This window comes from Vanacampus margaritifer, unplaced genomic scaffold (genome assembly GCF_051991255.1).
Source record: "Vanacampus margaritifer isolate UIUO_Vmar unplaced genomic scaffold, RoL_Vmar_1.0 HiC_scaffold_22, whole genome shotgun sequence".
In the NCBI taxonomy this organism is placed as follows: domain Eukaryota; kingdom Metazoa; phylum Chordata; class Actinopteri; order Syngnathiformes; family Syngnathidae; genus Vanacampus; species Vanacampus margaritifer.
This window is the reverse complement of record NW_027520732.1, coordinates 515,927-525,000: the sequence shown is the minus strand read 5'-3', so window position 1 is coordinate 525,000 and position 9,074 is coordinate 515,927. Positions and strand designations below refer to the sequence as shown.

General features: G+C 39.3%; 1 long non-coding RNA gene across 1 annotated transcript in view; it reads left to right on the top strand.

Annotated features, from left to right (window-relative positions):
• The window catches only part of LOC144040782 (uncharacterized), a 7,478-nt gene extending 519 nt beyond the window's left edge, over positions 1–6,959 (top strand). The window contains exon 2 of the long non-coding RNA XR_013289852.1: positions 506–6,959. This is a non-coding gene — a long non-coding RNA (uncharacterized LOC144040782). The remainder of the gene's footprint in view (positions 1–505) is intronic.
• Positions 6,960–9,074: the final 2,115 nt, after the last annotated feature.

Below are 9,074 nucleotides of genomic sequence, written 5' to 3'. Positions count from 1 at the left end.
TATATGGATAGATCTTTTTTTTTAGGTATGTGTTAAATGCTTAAATAATCTCCATCACTGTATAAAACACCCATGTCGCATGTTTTGTCAATACTGAGCAGCCCTCGCAGATACATAGTCCTCACAATGTCGTAGTTGTGAATAACTGACACTCTGAGGACAGTGTATTTATACACTGTGAGTGTAAAATAAGTTTTCAGGGCTTGGAGTTACACATACAGTCCTCACAATTCATACTCTGGTCAGGTATGGATTCTCTGAGGACTGTGTATTTTCTTGTTTTTGTTTCATTGTGAAAAATAGACGTCACCAATTTACACAAACCTGTAGTGCAGAAGGATTTATTTATTTATTTTTGTAATGGCAAATAAAATGAGTTTGCATTCACAATACTTTAACCTATTCATTGTTCTGTATGTACTGTAACTGTGTACATGCACAGGTACAGTCTTGTGTATTACTAAGAATTGAATTTTATATGTATTTTTTTCTTCATGTGTACCAGGTTTGAACTGACGCACAACCTGAAGACATAGCTGAAGACGTAGCTGTCACAGACAAAGTTGACCAGGTGACGAGATTTCTTTTTGAATATTGATGTTGAAATCAGTTTTCAGAAGAAAGACGTTAGGAGTGAAGAGTGTAGAGTAGATGCTAGGGCTAAACTATATAACTAACAAATATAATCACAACAATTGTTTATGCAATGTGTATTGCCAAGACGTTAAAAATACTGTATCCAACAATACGCTTGTATGGGACTAAAATTTCTACAAGTCAACATTAAAAATATCTCAAATTGAAGATTTGTTGGCAGTTTGGTGATTTAGATTATGCACTGTAGTGATCTTTTTTTCCCATTAATTTATTTATGGTGGATTTTAGAGGTGAACTCGCTATAATTTTTTTATTTTTTTTTAAACAGAAGTGTAAACATCAGGTAGTTTATTCACTTGTATCAAGCTTGGATAAATGTGCTTTATGTTTTGGACCTTTCGCTGCACTAGAATGGACTGGCATGATGGGTATTTTATCTTGTGTGTTATTTGTATCTGCAATGGATCTTTGTTTCACGCAACCAGGATTAATAGTGCAGGCATTTTCATTGAATGAATATAATTTAGTCAAGAGGATAAATTATGACCCATGTTTATACCGCTGTCTTTAGTTGCAAGCAGCAAAATGTTGAGCAATTGTCTCAATCTTAACGACTGTCTGACTCGGTAAAATAGAAAACGTCTACTGTAACTGAAGGACTGTATCACACAAGACCCGTTTTAGGGGCAATGCCATAGATTAAGCATATTAACTATCCCTCTTGTTAAATGCTTCATCTCATCTTTCGAATAAATGTGGTGACTAGATTTATAATAATCTTTAGTACATTATATGCACAAACTTTAGGTTCTAAATGCTTTTCTAGTTTGCTCCAGCATTTGGCACATATCCCGTTGATTGCAAAAAAAAAAAAAAATGCAAAACTGCTTGATGATGAAGACCACCTATCTTTGGTAAATGAACTTTAGCACATTAGCCCATCAATGGCGGGAGCTACTTCTGCCGCGAGCGCTCGACACTTGTCTCAAGCTTCTACTTCGAGTGTAACATCACTAAGTAACAGCAAAGTAAAGCTAGTAAATATTTATGACCACCCGCCAAAAGGAACTTTAACCCGCATCCGGCAGGTGTCAATTTTAGAGCCGCTGTATATATGCACATGTATGTGTGCGTCTACTGTATATATGGATATCATTGCTGTCCTGTGAAAAACACGTTTCCATTTTTAGGTCGCGGGCTGCTCTCCGGTAGCGATCCTTCTTGGCGGCACGGCTTGTATCACGGTGCGCTTTATAGTCTGGAAAATATGGTGGAAGTGTTTTTCACAGGACAGCGACTATATGTATATGTATGTCTGTATGTATGTAATAATTGTTTTTGTTTAAAAAATTAGGTTGCTGATGTATCCAGTTCAAGTGAGGATTCATCAGCAGAGGAATATGTTCCAGATTCTCACAGTACTTCGGACACTTCCTACATTGAACCTGTTTCAGAAATTCTGAAATCCGAAGGTATTCCAGTAATGAGCTATTAGAAAACTGCTCATCTTTAAGATGAGAGGTAGTCATGTTTTAAAGAATAAAATGTTCAATGTTCACTGACTCTTTTGCATCTGGTTTCATGTCTAATTTATCCATTACAAAGATGTGCTTGACCTAGATAACCTGTTCACATAAGAAGCATTGTTTTATTAACATACCAGTTTCAGTCTGTCCTAAAGTTGTAACATGGTGCTCAAGGATCAGGTATGACTTTGCATTTCACAGTATTGTTATGCACAACAATGCGACCTTATATCAGGTAAGTCATTACACATCAATGTCATTTCAGTTTGTGTAACGCCAGAATGCCAGAACTTTCAAGTCACTTCAGTGACATGGTTGCTGTGTGTTGTGTAAACTTTGTCCTTGTAATGTGAGTTGGTCCTCATAATTACCATTTTTGCCATGGGCGTGGCTTATTTAGCTCATTATCTATGTCCTCATAATTACTGTTTTTTCAGGTTTTTCTTTTTTTTGTGCGTTGAGTTTTTTCAAGTTTTGAAGTGAAATTTCCCTGGACGACCCCAAAAAAAAATTTGGGGTGCAAGTCCCATCTCTCTGGCATTAGCGGAAAGGGGTGTCCCCGTAATACACAATTAAACAGGTTTGGAAAAAATGTCCTCATAATACACAGAGGCAAACCTGTGCGTGTTCGTGTGCGTGTGTGTGTGTGTGTGTGTGTGTGTGGGTGTGTACTTTATGTGTGTTTATGAGATAAGGTTAGAAGGGAGTAACTGCTGCCCGCTCGGGAGTAGAAGCAATGGGCCAGTCATTGAGAAAAGAAATAGAACAACACCAGGATGTTAAGTTTGTTGCAAGCTTTGACGCTAATGCGTGCAAGTATCTGGAATCCTGGGTGACCAAGTATGATTTTAACCCGTCTTTGAGAGATGTCAGGAACAAAGAGGAAGTTAAGAAAAGTTTAGTGGAGAAAAGAGCAAAGAAGATTAAAAAGGGAAAGAATGTAGAAAAATTGGAAGCACAACTACGTGCCGTTGAAGTGTGATAAAACAGTGTAAAATGAGGGCAGAAAGCATTTTGGAAAGTGAGAAAAGAAAAAAGGAAAAGACAGAAAGAAAAATGTACCAGATGAAGATAAGACCTAAAAAGACAAAAAGCGCAATCATCAGTCTTCAATGCCATGCACACATTTTTTCAACATGCCTCTCCTCCACCTTCTGGACCAATTTACTACCAAAACCAACCCAATCGGGGTAGAGGACGTGGACGCGGAAGAGGAAGAGGCCGACCAGCCACCAGACAGGATGTGTGCTACAATTGTGGCAAGTACGGCCACTTTGCCCGAGATTGCCGCTCCAAACAAAAAATTGAGACCCCAAAATCTGACCACTGGGATCCAACCGAATGACGCGAGCAGGAAAGGTCAAGTGATGAAAACCCTGATGACACCAGAACGATCGTCGAGGTGCTTGTCCTGACAGTCCTGTTTAGCCAGATGTCCTCTATTGACCCAGCAGTAAGAAAACTAGGCTTAGGGCCATTTACTACAACATTGAAATTCATTGTGGATTCAGGAGCACAATCCTCCGTGATCACTGATCTACCAACAGGTGTCAAATTGTCAAAAAGCACAATAATGGTCATAGGAGTGGGAGGTAGACCAGCCATCCATTACTTTACCGAACCACTGACCATTATTGATGAAGACGGAACAGAATACCCAGATCAAACTTTCGTTTACGTGCCTCGTTGTCCTGAAAACCTCATCGGACGAGATTTGATAAAAGCCATGAGCCTTGTATTAATGGTCGAAGGCTCCAGCATGGTCGTGACAAAAAGAGGACAAGAAACACCAATGCAGATGTTAGTACTAGAAGGAAAAGACAAACCACGCCCATTCTACAGTCTGGATCCGATCCAAAAAGGTCCAACATCAGTAACAAACAATCTGCAACAGATGCCAGAACAAATCCTACCAAATTCAAATTGGGTGCCCCAAACCACGTACCCACTTCACTCCACCATCCGCTTCGCCCCGAACAAAGAGGACAGAGACTTCTTTGATCAATGGTCCCGATTGACAACCATGCGGGCCCAAATAAAGGACCTAATTTGGGACGAACAGGCAGGATGGATGGCAGCCACAGTAATCTTTCCAGATTACATATATGCATTAACCACATATGAAGGCTTTGGCATTCCCTTCCACATTTCACTGGCAAAACCAACAGGCTGGAGATGGAAAGACATAGGATCAAAAATAAGAGATGTAACATGGTCCGAACAACGACTTCCGTGGACTCCATGTCAAGATGGAAGATTTAAACGCATCATGTCATCAGGAAACGTGGTCTGGAGGAAAAAACTAAACTGGGTGACAACATTTGTCCCCAGCACCCACCTAAGTACATGACATCCGGAGGAAACCACGATCCTGGCACTAAAAGACGCCATGGATCAAATACCACCTCAGCTGTGGTCAGCGTCAAAAACCGATGTGGGCCTAATGACCACAGCCACAGAAGTAACAATTGAACCAAGAACAAACTATCGCCCACGAATCAATCAATACCCACTCAAACCTGATGCCAAAGAAGGAATCACACCAGTAATCATGAACATGGTAAAAGCTGGAGTGCTCATAGAAGCCCCCAAGGTAACTTGTAACACTCCAATCTTTCCAGTAAAGAAAGCAGACACCACGACCTGGCGAATGGTCCACGACTTAAGAGCCGTAAATCAGGCAGTAAAACAGAGAGCCCCCTGCGTCCCCGACCCCCACACTCTACTCAATGCGCTGAAGCCAGAACAGAAATGGTTCACAGTAATTGATCTAAGCAACGCCTTCTTTTCCATCCCATTGCACGAGTCTGCCCGTCATTGGTTTGGTTTCACCTTTAATCAAAAGAAATACACCTATACGAGACTACCCCAAGGCTATGCAGAGAGCCCCACCATTTTCTCTCAAGAAATCAACAACTGTCTGAGCCTCCATGAACACAGTGAAACCACTCAAATCTTGATTTACGTAGATGACATTCTCATCGCCAGTCCAACCAAAGAAGAAAATCAAGAAGAAGCAGTGAAACTGTGTCAACACCTGGCAAAGACAGGAAACAAAGCCTCACTGACCAAACTACAGTGGACTCAGACCGAAGTAGTTTTCTTAGGTCACATCATATCGGCAGAAGGAAGAAAACTAACCTCTGATCGGAAACAAGCTATCCTTGATGCCCCCAAACCAAAGACCAAAAGACAGATGATGGCCTTCCTAGGCCTAGTGAACTTTTGCCATCTATGGGTTCTGGACTTCGCCGAAATAACGCAACCACTGGTGGATTTAATCCACAAAGAAGACCGACCAGTCATCCCCCGCAGTCTGTTCCACGCAGTAGCCACATTGAGTCATGGGAAGTCCCATGTCTCAACAGGAGGGATCATATCTATGGTAGAACAGACAATGACAATACCACAGGGCTTACAAACCTATTTTAAAACTTTTTGTAGGTCATGTATGGTGTGTTGTCGTCACAATGCTCAGGGAAACTTAAGACCACAGAGAGGGAAATGCCCAGTGGGCTCCTACCCATTTAAAGTTTAACACATGGACTTTATTGAACTACACAGAAGTGGTCAGCACAAGTACTGTTTAGTGTTAGTAGACTCACTAACTAAATGGGTTGAACTTGTTCCTTCAAAACATCCAAACGCCCTCACAGTAGCTAAAGCTATTTGTAAACACATAATACCAGAACATGGCATTCCACGAGTCTTGTGGAGTGATAACGGTAGCCATTTTGTAAATACCATCGTTGACAATATGGCCATCCATTTAAAATCAGCCATGGTCAGACAAAACAGGAGAGGCAGATCCACTGACTAAATGGTTATGTGACTTGTTTAAAGAACGGACTGTGTCAAGAGCAAATGATCTGCCCTCTACTTCTCTTCCTCCTGCACAGGAAACGGTGACCCCGGGTGACCTGGTGTTGGTGAAGGTGATAAAAAGGAAAACATGGTCGAGTCCACGCTGGGACGGCCCATTCGTTGTTCTCCTGACCACACCCACCGCTCTCAAAATCGCTGAGAGAGAGACGTGGATCCACCAGAGTCACTGCAAAAAGGTCACCGAACTCAGATAAGGGATTACCCCCTGATTCTTGTCAAAAAGAAGAAGAACAAAGGAGAAGATGACCCTTTTTCAGACATTGTTTGGACTTTGATCATTATAATGTTTATCTTATTATGTGTTATTTGTTCCTGCTGTATTGTCCCAATGTCTAAGAGATTAGTCGCCCGTATGTTCGTGGCCCAGATGTATCAATATAACTTACTACGCGTAGAGGATTATGTTGACACTGTGGAGACCGACACAAAAGTGTGACCCTCATCTTATTGTGTTTTCCTAACCTCAAATTCAGTTCCATTCTCAGACCAAGAGGTTCTCGTCACCGTGCGGTGGGGGAGTTATGGAATTTTTCCCTTTAAGTTAAGGGTTTTCGCCATTTCCTGAGAATGGTTCAAATGTTGTGAATCTATTAATGAAGTAATACTGAGAAAACTTAATTGTTTTAGTATTTACTGATGTCCTTTTAAATCCACAACAGGAGGGAATGTGAAGTTGCTTAAAACAGTAGTCTTAACATTATGTGTATTTTAAAGAATATCCTGTATATATTTTTATGTTTTTATATTATCAACTGTCGTTTAGAGGCGCCGCTCAACTTTCTCTACTGTTTTATATTTTTCCATGACGTATGAAACGAAACTGAAACTTAACTGTAATAAAAGCGACGAGGTGGCCGGGGGAGGGGAGAGAGTCGGAAGGAGCCGAGCGTGAGTTAAGGTCTCGCGCCTCCTCTCCTCTCCCAGCCGCGGTTGCAATAAAACAAAGCAAAAGCTTCTGCCTCCTTTTTCCTTGGTGCACGGTCAGTAACTAAGGGGATCTGTAATATCAGACCCAACAAAAATCAGGCTGAAAACGCATTTCAGCAATAAAAAGTTCATTTTGGCTCTCACACCTAAACTAAACGTTGTAGACTCAAAATTTTTGCTGTATTTAGTGTATTCTAGAATCCTAAAGATGATTCCAGCATTAATTTCATTGTGCTTATGCTCATTTTTAAGATTTGGACATTTTCACCTAAAGTGCACAATCAGGCAAAAACGCATTTAAAGCCATAAAAAGTTCCTTTTGGCTCTCACACCTAAACTAAACGTTGTAGACTCAAATTCTTTGCTGTATTTAGTGTATTCTAGCATCCTGAAGATGATTCCAGCATTAATTTCATTGTACTTATGCTCATTTTTAAGATTTTGACATTTTCACCTAAAGTGCACAATCAGGCTGAAAACGCATTTAAAGCAATAAAAAGTTCATTTTGGCTCTCACAACTAAACTAAACGTTGTAGACTCAAAATTTTTGCTGTATTTAGTGTATTCTAGCATCCTGAAGATGATTCCAGCATTAATTTCATTGTGCTTATGCTCATTTTGAAGATTTTGACATTTTCACCTAAAGTGCACAATCAGGCTGAAAACGCATTTAAAGCAATAAAAAGTTCATTTTGGCTCTCACACCTAAACTAAATGTTTTAGACTCAAAATTTTTGCTGTTTAGTATATTCTAGCATCCTGAAGATGATTCCAGCATTAATTTCATTGTGCTTATGCCCATTTTTAAGATTTTGACATTTTCACCTTAAGTGTACAATCAGGGGCTGAAAACGCGTTTAAAGCAATAAAAAGTTCATTTTGGCTCTCACACCTAAACTAAACGTTGTAGACTCAAAATTTTTGCTGTATTTAGTGTATTCTAGAATCCTAAAGATGATTCCAGCATTAATTTCATTGTGCTTATGCTCATTTTTAAGATTTGGACATTTTCACCTAAAGTGCACAATCAGGCAAAAACGCATTTAAAGCCATAAAAAGTTCCTTTTGGCTCTCACACCTAAACTAAACGTTGTAGACTCAAATTCTTTGCTGTATTTAGTGTATTCTAGCATCCTGAAGATGATTCCAGCATTAATTTCATTGTACTTATGCTCATTTTTAAGATTTTGACATTTTCACCTAAAGTGCACAATCAGGCTGAAAACGCATTTAAAGCAATAAAAAGTTAATTTTGGCTCTCACAACTAAACTAAACGTTGTAGACTCAAAATTTTTGCTGTATTTAGTGTATTCTAGCATCCTGAAGATGATTCCAGCATTAATTTCATTGTGCTTATGCTCATTTTGAAGATTTTGACATTTTCACCTAAAGTGCACAATCAGGCTGAAAACGCATTTAAAGCAATAAAAAGTTCATTTTGGCTCTCACACCTAAACTAAATGTTTTAGACTCAAAATTTTTGCTGTTTAGTGTATTCTAGCATCCTGAAGATGATTCCAGCATTAATTTCATTGTGCTTATGCCCATTTTTAAGATTTTGACATTTTCACCTTAAGTGTACAATCAGGGGCTGAAAACGCGTTTAAAGCAATAAAAAGTTCATTTTGGCTCTCACACCTAAACTAAACGTTGTAGACTCAAAATTTTTGCTGTATTTAGTGTATTCTAGCATCCTGAAGATGATTCCAGCATTAATTTCATTGTGCTTATGCTCATTTTGAAGACTTTGACATTTTCACCTTACGTTTACAATCAGGGGCTGAAAACGCGTTTAAAGCAATAAAAAGTTCATTTTGGCTCTCACACCTAAACTAAACGTTGTAGACTCAAAATTTTTGCTGTATTTAGTGTATTCTAGCATCCTGAAGATGATTCCAGCATTAATTTCATTGTGCTTATGCTCATTTTGAAGATTTTGACATTTTCACCTAAAGTGCACAATCAGGTTGAAAACGCATTTAAAGCCATAAAAAAGTCATTTTGGCTCTCACACCTAAACTAAACGTTGTAGACTCAAACTTTTTGCTGTATTTAGTGTATTCTAGCATCCTGAAGATGATTCCAGCATTAATTTCATTGTGCTTATGCTCATTTTGAAGATTTTGACATTTTCACC